This window comes from Peromyscus californicus, unplaced genomic scaffold, assembly GCF_007827085.1.
Source record: "Peromyscus californicus insignis strain IS unplaced genomic scaffold, ASM782708v3 Scaffold_15__1_contigs__length_86483966, whole genome shotgun sequence".
NCBI classification, from domain to species: Eukaryota; Metazoa; Chordata; class Mammalia; order Rodentia; family Cricetidae; genus Peromyscus; species Peromyscus californicus.
Window position 1 is genome coordinate 55,726,606 of NW_026294447.1, and position 13,740 is coordinate 55,740,345.

The window sequence follows — 13,740 nt, forward strand, 5'->3', positions numbered from 1 at the left end:
TCCTTCCTTCCTTCCTCCCTTCCTTCTTTTTTCTTTTCTTTCTTTCTTTCTTTCTTTCTTTCTTTCTTTCTTTTCTTTCTTTCTTTTCTTCTTTCTTTCTTTTTTTTCTTTCTTTCCTTCTTTCTTCCTTTCTCTCATGTGGGTGCTGGGATCTGAAGTCAGGTCCTCAAGCCTGTGCAACAATCTCTTTACCAACATAGCCACCCCTCCCTCCCCGCACCAGCCTCGATGGACTTTTCATCTCAGTTTTTATGTTGTGAGCATCTCAGGTCGTGGAAATGATTGGCTCTGGCTTTTCCTTCTCAGTCTGTGGGAGGCTGGAGAGCTGGTGCTCGTTCATTAGGTTGGGGAAAGGGGTATCTCAGGGTTTTACGGTATTGTCATAGACCAGGCTTGTCTTCTTATCACAATAAATGGGAACACCATCAAACCAAATCACCTGAAAATGTCACAGGGCCTGCGTTTCATGCACATCTACATCGCCGGGGCTTACTGTGGTGGTGGAGTCATGGTGACATCACAGGTTACTTTGTTTATCCTTGAACATCCGTAGGGGCAGGCTTTGGCATGCGACTGCAGCTTTTCTATTAGGTTATAATATGGTGAGTTGGGGAAATTAAATCTGACGTAGGCAGGACTTGGGTACTGTGCATAATTTACATAAACTCTTTTGTGCCTGTAAAAGGGATTGGGCTTAGCTGTAACTGGGCTCTGGAAAAGGCCATCTAGTTTCTTTGCATTTTATCACCCTTTCCTAAGAACCCCTTCCAGAACCCCGAAGAATGAAGTGTTGGGAAGCTGTCTTTAACATCAGGCAGTGAGCCACACCCCTGCGCCCCTGCACCCCTGCCCCCTCACCGTGAGAGCACACCATATTTTCCATTTCTTCAACTTGCACCGGCAATCTGTTTTAACATAATTTACACATTTACACATTTTAGAGAGAAAAGCACGCGAAGACTTAATTCCAGAAAGCAGCAGCACCGGAGCTCGCCTCTGCGCATTAGCTTTGCAAAACACGTCGTCGTCGGGGTCTCTGCAGAAGCCCTGCACAAAGCAGAGGCCTGTGAGGAATCAGCCTTGAGGCGTCTTCGAAGCTTGTCACTTTCTAACCAGATTCTCTGGATGGAGAGGCTACAGCCTTATTTGACCCACCCTTGGTGAGGTGTTTGGGGTCAGCGTGTCTGAGTCCTGGGGTCCATCACCATTCAGGACCTTGTGACTTAGTAGCAACTGCAGTCACTGGGAATTCCACTCGAGACCTGGGAAAGTACATTCTGTGTGGACCTTCCGTGGAGAACAGCTTCTGTGAAGCACCTCTGGCCATCATGGTTTGTGAGGCTCGGCTGAAACAGAACCTCTGTTTCTTGGACAGAGGCACTCAGAATGGTCCAGGCTCTGGGCCAGTCTCACCTCTTCCTTCCTGCCTTCCAAAGATGAGTCGGCCCCTGGGACTCCATCTGTGTCTCTACATGGAGAAGTAAGAACAGGCTCTAATGATGCTGTGGTGAGAAATCCAGGGAGGAGATGAGTGAGGAGAAGCCGTCCACGTTGCTCCTTCCACTAACACAGGTTTCTCCTCCGCTCTTCACGGGTGGGACGTTAGTTCCCTAAAAAGAAAGAGGACCGGGACAAAAGAACATAGCGTCTTGCCTCTCCAGGGAAAGACACTTTGTATGATCCCCCCCCCCCCCCCCCCCCCCCCCCCCACACACACAGTTGCCTTCCTACACATGGTAATTGAGTTCCTGTCCTACGCAGCCTGGCTGCTTTCTTAAAAACAGTGATTAAAACAGATTTACTGGGGGGCAGGATGACATTTATATGGACTAGAAGCATTTCTTTGTTCATTTTGTTTGGGGAGTAACCTTTCCTAAAGGGTAGATTTAATTTAGGGAACACTTCATTAAGTGGAGTTCTGATCACTGGAAGGAACATTCCTACAGTGGGAAATGCCACTCTCTCCGAAGTGTGTGCTAAGTTTTACAGTGCCTGACAGTTAAGGGGATGGAGGATGTGGGGAGGGAGTGAACATCTTGTATTTCTTTTCTTTCTCTCTGTTGTTTCTTTTCTTTTCTTTTTAAAGTATCTGATGGGTTCTAAGCATGAACTGATGTTAAGTTCGGATGAGCTGGGGCCACAGGACTGACTTTACTTTGGGGACTAATTTACTGTTGAGTGACCAGTCTTCCCTTTTCCCTCCAAAGTCCCCTCTAGGCAGTGGAGCAGACTGGAGATCTGTTAAGATTTGCCATGAGCTGGCTCACAGAGGGAGACTGGAATCTCTCGCAGAAATCTTCACGAGATGAGATAGCTAGACTCCGTTAACTCTGAAAACACAAAGCCTGGGGGTAAATACACACAGACAAAAGCAACATGTATTGACTGCCTCCTCCTTGTGGAACCTTCTATCAAAGACCAAGGATACTTTCCCAGGAGCCCTGGATTGTCTTTGGCAAGTGCTTCTGCATGACAATGCTTTTCTTATGATTTTCACACTGTCATCGGGTTGTGGGAGGGGCTTTCAAGTTTCCCCTCTGCCATTCTTCATGTTCAGTTGAGAGTTCTCTTATGGCGAAGTTTCAAAAAGACCGTTTTAATCCAGGTTCTCAAACACCTCTTCAACACTTCTTGAACTTGGAGTGTCTTGCCAAATACCAGTGAACCACCTGCCCTTTCCTTGGCTGGAATAAGGAGCCAGGAAGTATGAGGTCATGAAGACTCCACTCTTAAAGAAGCTGTGGGTTACATACAGATTCTAGCATGATTGCCTTCAGTCCCATGCAATGAGTGAGGTCTGTCTCTTTTAGTGAAATGTATCACAGACAGAATGCTTCTCTATGTATGTACGTAATGTAAAATGTAGCACATTTTCTAAATGAATAATCTACCGGCTTTATAGCACTTACAGGTCAGAAAATACCCTGGAGACAAGCTTTTATATTTCCTTATGAATCAAAATATTTTTTAAAAAATGAATCAATTGCTCCATGCATGTTTTTTAACAAATGGTTCCAGGAAAAAGTTACCTTTTTTCCCTTCTTCACATTTTCAAATTTGTAGAGATTTAAAACCCAAACCCTCTGGTACAGAGAACTCGCCCCTCAGGCTTCTTGCATGAGGGCAAATTGATACAATTTCTATGGAGGGCAATTTGCCAGTGTGTGTTGGGAACATTAAATACATTGGTACCCTTTGACCTAGTAATTCCATTTCCAGGAATCCGTTCTACTCAAGTAATCCAACATAGATAGCTACTTGTACGAATTGGTTTATTTAAACATTACCTCCAGTCAGGAAGAAAAAAAAATCAGAGGGTATAAAATACCCGAAAGAGGTAAAAGAATTGGCAAAATTTTGTAGATCCATATTAGGCTGCTATTACAAAGAAATGTTAATGACATAAGGGAACTTGATAGTTTGGGGGCTAAGCAGAGACTCCACCCATCTGAGGAGAGTGTGAACTCAACTTTACAAAATGTATGTGCATAGAAGATGAGGCTGTCGTGTCATCCCTGAATTTTCATTATTGATTATCGTCTCAGCTTAGATGACAGGCTCATTTCTTCTTTGTTAGACTTTCTTTCTGCCATTAACATAAAAATTCAAAACATTCCTAATAATCAAAAAGTTGAGGAATTTTCTAGAGAAGTAAGTCTAGCAAGAAAGATGAAACAAAGAAAGTTGGGCTAAGTTCACATTTTTCAAACCAACTTGTGCTTCTAAATTAAAATCCTGCCTCTCCACACACTGGGTTCCTGGAAGCTGACCAAAATCTGCTCAGTAATATTAATTCTACTTAAAAAAGAGAAGGGAGCATATTGAATCGCATTTGCTTATGGTCTGGGTGCTTGGAAGAAATCAGTTGGTGAGTACCAAAGTGATGTCTGAATGTTTCTATTTGCATTTTGAAAATTGACAGATAATTGAAAGGAATTGGCATTGAAATTTCTCAGAGGAAGCCTGCCTACAGAGGCATCCTGGTGCCCAGAGTCTTGTTGCAGAATGTTCTAGAACTGCATAATTCTTTAGTTAAGGGTGTGTATGTGTGCTCTGTTTATTGGGAGAGGGGATGCTGAAGAGCTCTGCCTTGATAGACAACCCCTGAAGTCTCCCTGCCCTATGTTCAAAGCTGCCTTATTTTCTTCAATTACATTTTCTGTGAAAGTTCTTCACACACACACACACACACACACACACACACACACACACACACACACACACACAGAGTCACCAGAAACAGCAATCATCTTGGTGTCTTTCAAAGTCCACGGAGATACTCTAGAGAACCATCTTGGTCGACATTATTTCTTAATTAATTTATTAGCTTTTTAATTAGAAACGGTAGCCATGGCTTCCCAGGAAACAAAATCACAATATGCATATTTTGAAATAGTCATGAGGATTAAGCAGTGTTTTAAAGGTTACAGGCTTGCATGCACAAGATATGCATGCGGATATAATTCTAAAAAATTATATAAAAGTATGAGAAAGGAAATTTAAAAAGGAACAAGCATGTCTTGTGGAGAGAGGGAGGAAGAAGAGAGGAGCTGGGAGACAGAGGACTCAAGCCATGAGAGGCAAAAGCTGGGAAAGGTTAAAACCCAAACACCCTTGTGTAGCTTCGGGTCCAAGTACTCCACGGTGTGCTTTCCTGAGGGCAGGGCTCAGAGCCCTGGGAAACAAATGGAACTTATCTGAGAACATTGGGGGCCTGTTTCTGTGTTAGCATCCCAGCTTTCCACAAAATGTATTTATTTAACAAATGTCACCCCAAACAGCTTGGCAGCAGATGAGGTTTATTTAATGGCAGTAAAACAGGTGACACATTCCTTAGATTTTCTGGCTCTGTTTATGTTCCTATAAAGAAAAAAAAGGAGCTGGTTACAGCTCCTTACACACTCAGACTGATCTGTGGCGTGTTTAACACACACACACACACACACACACACACACACATACACACACACATACACAAATTTACTTGGTAGCCGATTTAGAAAACACACATCTTCTGTATTTTTTCCCCAAATCAGTGTATGATGTTGTTTTCATTTCATTTTATTTTTTTCTACCCAGAGGGCAGGATCGTGAAAACTGGACACAATCTCACTTTATTTTAACACCTGCCCGTCTTTTCTTTTGAATGATTCTCCTTCAAGCTTTGCAATTTCCATTCTGCATTGGTGTTAAATGCCTTTAAGTCTATATTCCCTCTCTGTTTTTAGCTGTGCTGTGCTTTAGAGTGCCCTGGTAGTGAGAAAAAACAAACAACCAAACCAAAAAAAAAAAAAAAGAAAGAAAAGAAAAAGAAAACGGAAAAAAAAAACCCAACACCCCAAACCCAAGTGTCTTCCCCAGCCCTTTCATCTGTAACCTTTCTCCAAGTGAATGCTAATTGAAAAAGAAAGAACACACTAATCTTGGAATTTAAATGCATTTAACAAAACCAATCTCACTCTAAATTGTTGTTTCGCCCGTTCCCTTTTCCCTAACAGATGTCGGGAAACTGCAATTTCTATTAAGAACACTTGACTGTTTACTGAGCTCGGGAACTTCAGCCCCAGCCTGCATCAATCTAAATGCGTTTCGAGACGTCAGGCCCCAGAAAAGTGCAGACTGTTAGCCGGTTATTTTTAAATGTAATCTTCACATAAAAGAACCACGGCGGCGTTTCCCCCTCTCACTTTGTCATCCCTTCTCTTTTTTAACGATGGCATCAAGCGCAGGCAGAGAAGGGGGTTTTTATGACCCGTTTCATTTAAGTGGCTTGCGGCATGAGCTGGTGGCTCTATCATGGGGCGAATGAAATTATTAGTTAAGTTTATGAAGTTGAGTGCAGAGAAACATGCTGTCTGATGTTCTGGACCCCACATGCCTGACAAGGGGGATGGAATCCAAGTCCTGGATGGTGCCTGATACCGGTGTGGATGCAGACCCGGGAGCTGAGGCTGTGGTGTCGGTCAGTCCTTGGCTGGGTACCAGAGCTGGTAGGCAAGAGCAAGGTGGACCTTGTGTCTTGGCCTGAATCCAGAGGCCCTTTACAAATCCATTCCCTAGGCCTGGTCCTGGGAGCAGCAGCGTGGTGGTGGTTATCATTTGTTTAAAAGCACTGGTTTAGCGCTTGGCATAAAGCATACATATATTGCAGGCTCAAGCTGTGGGATTTTGCAGCGCTATCCGCACCAGGATGCAGGGCCCCCTTGTCATCTTGCCAGTACCAAACTGCACAGTTTGGAAAGATGTTTTTTTTTTTTTCCGAATTCTCAACGTTTCGACATGTTTTCCTTTTGCAGTTCCTTGTCCCTCTTACTTATTAAGAATGAGAGAAGAGGGCATGGGGAGTAGGGGCAAAATCCAAGGCAGGACAAGCAAAGGTAAGTTAAAAAAGGAAACACAATGCAGACATGTGCCTGTGCCCAAGGATCTGCCAGGGTACAGACTGCCTGGTCACCTGCCCTCAGCTTGATTTTTGAGTGTCCTTACTCACATTTACCCCTGAAGCTGGCTGCACAGTCCTGGTCAAATGACCTGGTAGGAAAATCCTACCTCTGTACATTGCTCGGGTTGCAGGCACTCCTGACTCTCTTGTGTGATTTTGCAACATGCATTGTCACTGGTCTGCAGTAACAAGACAGCTTGCTGAGGCGTTTGGGTCCCATGGCAGGTCTGGTTCAGAGAGAGCATCTTTCCCTCCCATGTTTGAATCTTCTTTGTGCTTTTGTAGCTGAGCATCTTCAAGTGAGATCGGGATGAAGTGTGGAGACCAGCAGCCAGGTTGGAATAGTCCTGGTCCTGGACCATGGGTGGTGGACCTTTTCCTCATCCCATCTGCATCTTCTTCTCTCTCACACATTTAGGTCTGAATAAGAGAGTCTTTGTACAGGCCGAAAGGAAGGATCACCTTCTGGGGGGTGGGGTGGAGTAAGTAGGGTAGCTTGTCTCGGAAATGTAGATGAGTTCCAGTCCAGTTTAGCAGAAATTATTAACTTAGGGGTCCCGATGAGCAAAGCCCAGTGGCTCAGACTGTGGTTTGTCCCATCCACTTACCTCTTCTGGCCTCCTGCTGTGCCTGCTTCTCAGATGACCCCCTTTGTTACCATCCCTTTCCTGGCTTCCCATCGCCTCTGCCTGTTTGCCTCTGTCTCCCTGGTCCTTCTCTTCATCCTTGGCCTCTGCCTTTCTTTCTCTACTTTGCCTAGGCCTCATTCCTTCCCTCTGGCTCTCTGACTTTGTTCATTCCCCGTGAAGTGTAGCAGGGCAATGTGGCCCTCAAGGGGGTGAGAGGAAGCCTCTCCCTTGCTTAAGGAAGGACCATAGATCTCTTCTTGGGGACTTGGATGAGGCCAGTGTGACTTGGAGATGCAGTCTAGGGTGGAATGCTGAGTGGGCTTAATACACTCCAACATGTTTAGAATCCTTCTGCCTAGGCTTACGTAAAGGTGTTGCCCCGAATCCACACGGAGCATTCTGAGGAGGAGTCCAGGCTTCACTGTGCAGGCTGGGATTCTGTGGTGGCCCTGGAGTCTCTTGAGGACAGCATGGAGAGTAGAGGAGACGGGAAGTTTTAAAACTGGAAACTCTTCTAGTCTCATCCCTTCAATCTACAGAATAAAGTGGATCTCACAGTTCAAGAGACCCTTCCAGACTCAGGGAGCAACACAGAGGAGGAGCTGAACCCAGGTCTGAGCATATGAAACTCTCTTTCCTCCATTCTGGACCCATTGTTTCATAAAAAGGGAGTGAGTAGAATGTTGAAGGCTAAGAATACCTAGGGGCTCTTAGGTCTGGCCTTTCCAAGCCCGAGCTACTACATGGGTTCGGATTCAAAAGACCATTAATGGGCTGGGGGTGTGACTTGGTACTTGTCTAGGTCACACAAGGCCCTGAGTTCAGTCCCCAGGATGGCACAAGCAGGTGGTGGTAGCCACTTCTGAATTCCCACAGGAGAGGAAGAAGCAGGAGGAGAGGTGCAAAGTCATCTTGGCTACATGTCAGGTTAGAAGAATGCCTGGGATACACGAAACCGTGTCTCAGCAAGCAAGCAAACAGAGGACCACCAGGAAAAGGCTGATGTGGCTTGGAGGCAAGCACGTGTCCTGGACTCACAAGGCTTTAACTTTAATGCCAAGCATTCAACAACAACACAACTTAGTGCCGCCGTGTGAATCCAAGCCTTTGGACTTGTCCAGGCTGAGTTCCCTTTGTGTACCCAGATTTACTTCCCAGCATTCCCTGCTCCTGTAGAAGACCCAAAGTTCCCTGGCAACTCTGGGTGTGGGCCTTGTGTCCTGCCTTTATTGGTAAGGCATGGATAACCCAACTTCTCCAATCAGCTTGGAGAGTATTTTTGACAGACGGAGAGATTGAAACTTCAGCTCCAAGTATATTTTAAATTTTATATAGTATAGCTTAAAGTATATTTTCATCCCCTCCACTCAGGGCACAGGAACTGAGCATACTGGCAAGAATGCAAAATTTGGAATCTGATGTTCTTTGGCTTAAATTAAAAAAAAAAAACCAAAAAACAATATCTGAGTTTTTCAGACTCTGCCCATCAGAATTAGGAAAATATCTTTGCAGAAATAGTGGGAGCTAAACAGATCTGCATAGAGGAAGGCCTCTAGCTCTGCATGATCCTGGGAGAGGGGGGAAAGAGACTCCAGGAGGTGAAAGCTATACAAAGCCATGGGTGGTACCTGCTCTGCTTCCGTGTGGAATTCTGTGCAGAAGGTGGGGGGCAGTCGATAAAAGGAGATGAAAGGCCTTCCTACACACATGATTTTGTTCTCTTCATCTAGGATACTGGGCTTGGGTCCTGCTCCCCAGGTTTGAAACTGCCAGAACACCTGAGCAAACCACATCAGGAAACCTCTAACTGGTGGGAGCAGAAACCAGCAGTCTCCTAATGAGGTGCCAACAATGGCCAGTAGAAGAAGTTCTGGTCTGCACGGCCGATGTTCCCTAGGGTCTGAAGGTCCTCCTGTGCAGAGTTCCACTGGAGGTCTCACACAAAAAAAGCCAAGAAGGAGATAGTCAGGGCCGTGCATGGTGAAATGCGTATATATCTCCCTAGGTCTTTGTCTGTGGCTGAGAAGAAAAGATGAGAGACTGCTTGGGAGCAGATTGAGTACAATAATCCAGAGTCTCTCTCCTTAGATCTCTCCTCAGTCTCTCTCTGTTTCTGTCTGTCTGTCTTTGTCTCTGTGTGTGTATGTGTGTGTGTGTGTGTGTGTGTGTGTGTGTGTGTGTGTGTGTGTACAAGTTCATGTGTGTGCTCTGTGTGCCTAATAGTGCACATCTATGTGTGTGCACATGCACATAGAAGCTAAAGGTTACATTGGATCTTTCTCCATCACTATCCCTCTCATTTTTTTTTTGAAAGCAGGGTCTCCTATTGGATCTGGAGCTTAGCAATTCATCTGGACTGTCCAGCCACTGAGTCCAGGGATCCTCCTGTCTCCACCTCCCAGTACTAGGATTTCCAGTGTGTGCTGCCATGAGTTCTGGGGATGGGAGTCAGGTCCTCATGCTTGCAGAGCAAACTCTTTATGGATTAGACCAGCTAACAGTTCTTAGATGTCAAACCTGGTGCCTTTTATCCAAAGATAGTGACAGAATGCCCAGTGTGGATATCATACGCTTTCCTAGAGTGTAGGGGCAGTTTTGGCTCAGCCACTTCCATGGTGTGACCCTGGGCTCTCATTTAAATCCCCTGGGCCTGCCGAATCCATTTCTTCACTTGTAGAATGGAGACATTCCTCGTCGAGTGGAAAGATGCTACTGACTACATCCCAAATGCTGTGAGGACTGAGCGTGTCCATAGGAAACTCAGAGTATGGGCCACCTCGGAAGCGCAGAACCAAGAGGAGGAAGAAGGACACAGGAGTCAAGCCCCTGTCCGTGCAGGTGGGAGAGGACTCGTGTTCAGAGAGGGCAACAGCCATGCCAGCTGGCCTGTTGAGGGGAGTTTAGTCAAGACCTCTGATTCTCTGTGTGACATTGAAGGTTATTGGGAGTGTGTGTTCGTGAATGCCTAAGGGGAGCAATATGGGGGTGGGGGGATGAGGAGGGAAGACATACATCCCAGCCTGGGTAGATTTCTCATTAGGATAGCATTCAGCTATTCTTTCGAGCAGGTCTAAGAAAGGAAGGCTTCGTCTCTGGGCCTGTTTGGAAGTGTACGGTAGCAGATGAGCTCCCTTGCATCCCGTGACTGCTTCACTCCCCATCCGGCACTAGCTATCTGTGTTACCCTATCTTTCCCCGAAGCCTTTAGCAATCGCTAACAATCCTATTTACTCTGTGTACCAGACAAACACAGTTACCGCTCCCATCTCACTATTTTTATCTAATATTGAAATTTCTCTCCCTAAGAGCAGCCCGGAATACATTATGGTATCTGCTGAATAAATGATGTGCGTAATACGCTGTGCAGAGATGGTATTTATGAAGCCGAAATGAAGGAATCACTCAGTTCTCCTTTGAAAGGAAATTCAATTGGATACGTTTTCAAGAAAGCAAAGACATGCTTTCTTTGAAATCTCCATGCAAACTTTCAGAATCAAAGCTGGCTTCTTCCTCCCCGTTGGCGACACAGACTGCCCTGCCCTGCCATGCTCAGCGTGTTGGCTCTGCATAGCTTGAGGTTGTCACCCGGTTCCAGGGTGAGGTATACCCCTGTAGGAGCATCACTGCTTTCCTTTTTAAGTATGACATGTCAAATGCGTTTTGTGATATCTGAGACACTGCACATCCATGTCTCCAAATGTCTTAGACAGAGGTAGGTTGAGAGCACCCCCATTTTGCCCAGGCAACACTTAACAACATGCTACCTTTTTTCCCAGTGGTTTTACCAGCTATGTGGCATACTTCATAGTCCTCAGGTAACCTGATTTTGCCCATGTGCTTTGTGCGGGTACCCTTGATGGAGGTAGTAGTGATGTCACTCAAACTACTCTAACGCAACCTTCTCTAAAGTGCTCTGTCAACCTCCCCCTCTCCCATGACACTTTGGGGGAACTGAGGGCGGGACAGGGAAGAAGGCAGGCTGCTTAAAGTCCCGTGAGGACTGAGGTGGAACAGAAGTTCAGAGCAGGCCTGGGGTGTCTGATGGTAAGCTCAGGGATGAGCCTAGTGCCTGGCTTCCTCCAGGGGCATGGCCCCCGGGGTTTGGAGTCCAGAAATAAAATGTAGCAGTCTTTCTTTTCCTGCCGTTAAACTTCAGAGTGGAGTTCAAGGCAGAATGGGGAGGGCTCTTCCTCTCAGTCCTCACCCTGCGACTCTGCCTCCGCGTCCCATGTCCCATCTCCCCTTAAAGACAGAAACCAGGAATGTGATTAGGACTGAAACAGCAGAAGGAGAAGTCTCTGGGGACTCTAACGGGAACTGACTCCTTCCCTGACTGAGGAGGGGAGATCTGAGGATATTCTGAAGGCAAGCCAATTCCCCGGGACCACCGAGCTCTCTGAGGGGTGAAGCCCAGGACTGGGACTTCCTGTCTCTTCCTCAAAGTGGCCCTCCCATTATGGCAACAGGGTGCTTCTGGGTGAGTCTCCAACAGGTCAAGAGAAGGTAGCTCAACCCGTTAGCAGTGAGCTTCTCATCCAACCTGCTGGGTGTGACTCTGAACTCTAGTCCAACACACAGCAGTAGGCCAACATCAAGGAGAGAAAACAGGTTTGGGTTCCAACATCCCGGGGCCTGCTGAACAACACATACCAGGACAGCATCGTCGAAAACAAGAGTTCTTCAGACAGGTACAGAGAGGCCGGTGCCAAGGAAACTCACACACATTCTTGAAAACTCTGATTTCAATCTTACATTTTTTTTTCTCTTGCATCAGAATTTGCTGACATACGTGCAGGACTAATGTGTATGAGGAATATCCTTAAACAATAAAATATGAGAAGCTGACCCTTTTATTAGTCCAAAGAACAGCTCCATTGAGAAGAATGTAATGGCTCAGGGTCTGTGGGTCACACTTCAGGTGACAAACAGTTTAGTGATTGGCAAACTGTGTATGATCTGAGTCCGTTCCACAGATGAAAACTCATTCCAGGTGTAGACAGCTGTGTTTTTGATGTGTTGCTGACTGCTGTCTATACCCACAAAGGGCAGGAACAGGTAGTGAAGTAGAGACTACATTGCTTATAAAGAAGAAATTATCCACAGTATGGCCCTTTCCAGAGGTGTGGTCTAGTAGAGAATAATTCAGTGGCCTTCTTTTTCCTTAAAACAAGCTGACGACTTCAGTTTGAACCACACATGTTGGATAGAATGAGTCCCTCTCTTCATAAGAGTATAAAGGGCTGTGGCCATTGGCATGATGACTATAGATACATTTTTCAGAAGTGTAATTAAGGTGAATCCAATTTCTCATTTGCTAGAGTTACACAGGACAGGACACACATGTAAATATGTTCTTCCTGTGGCCTCTATGATAGAGATCTCTGGAGACCAGGTGTAGGGGTAGTTATGAGGCCAGGCAATGGACTTCTCCACTGAATGCTGAGTGGAAGGCACAGCAACAGAGTGGCATCAGCATTTCAGGCCCCTCTGACTTTCCTAGGGCACAGGGCCAGCCACCGATCTTCTGGCCCTGTGTTTACCATAAATTTTGATTTAGCTGTACACTCGTTAATATATTTTTCTTTTGTTGCAGATTGTTTTCCAGTGAACTGAATATTAAAAACATATTACAGAAAGAAACAGCCCGCCCGGCTGATTGTTTCTTTGCAAAAATGGGTGTGATGATGAGCGAATGCTTGCATTTACATAAACAATCAGTTGACGGGCCCTTGCTGAATGTGAGCATTCATGTTTGATGGCATCCTTATTGCCGCTATCAATAACAATATTGTCCTTGTTGGGTAATAAACATCATAGCCAGTGTGTTTCAGGCAAGTGGGCACTTGACGGGGGGGGGGGGTGGGAGGTGGTCGTAGCTGGGAGGATTAGGGTGTGCCGTGGGCATGGACTAAGAAAGAACTTGCTCCATTGCAGGCTGCCTTCAGTCTTTGCCAAGGACTGGTTGGCAAATATTATAAAGATTTTGGATTTACGGGAGGCTGACCTATACACAGGAGATCTTTCAAGGCAGAAGAACTATTTCACTTACCCTAGATGACTGTGGTGAGGGGTGGGGTGTGCAGAGCTCTGCTTCCCATGAACTCATGGCCTATGGAGCTGATGACATCCACAGGCAGGCATTGACAGCACCATGTGACTGTGTCAGAGGAAAGAAAAGGAGGCCATCTGAGACATTGGGGTTCTGATTTTATTGCTTGTCATAATTTCTTTTCTGTTGATGTGACAAACTATCACACAGAAAAGCAACTTAAGGGGAAAGAGTTTATTTGGAATATGATTCCAGGGTACAGTCCATTGAGGTGGTATCATGCTCCCCAAAATATTGTGCACCCTAATAAAGTTATCTGGGGTCAGAGACAGAACAGCCACAAAATTAAACATACAAGTTAGGCAGTGGTAGCACACGCCTTTAATCTTAGCATTCCAGAGGCAGAAATCCATGTGTTCAAGGATACAGCCAAGCATGGTGACTCACGCCTTTAATCCCAGGGAGTGGTGGGTAGAAAGCAGAAAGGTATATAAGGTGTGAGGACCAGAAACTAGAAGCAATTGCCTGGTTAAGCTTTTAGGTTTTGAGCAGCACAGTTCAGATGAGAGCTATTCAGATATGAGGACACAGAGGCTCCCAGCCTGAGGAAACAAGATCAG

General features: G+C 45.7%; 1 long non-coding RNA gene across 1 annotated transcript; it reads left to right on the forward strand.

The window, feature by feature from the left end:
- The first annotated feature begins 880 nt into the window (after positions 1–880).
- Positions 881–12,885, forward strand: LOC128110913 (uncharacterized). The gene is made up of 3 exons (XR_008218380.1): positions 881–1,480; positions 2,208–2,795; positions 9,749–12,885. It is a non-coding gene; the product is annotated as an uncharacterized LOC128110913 (long non-coding RNA).
- Positions 12,886–13,740: the final 855 nt, after the last annotated feature.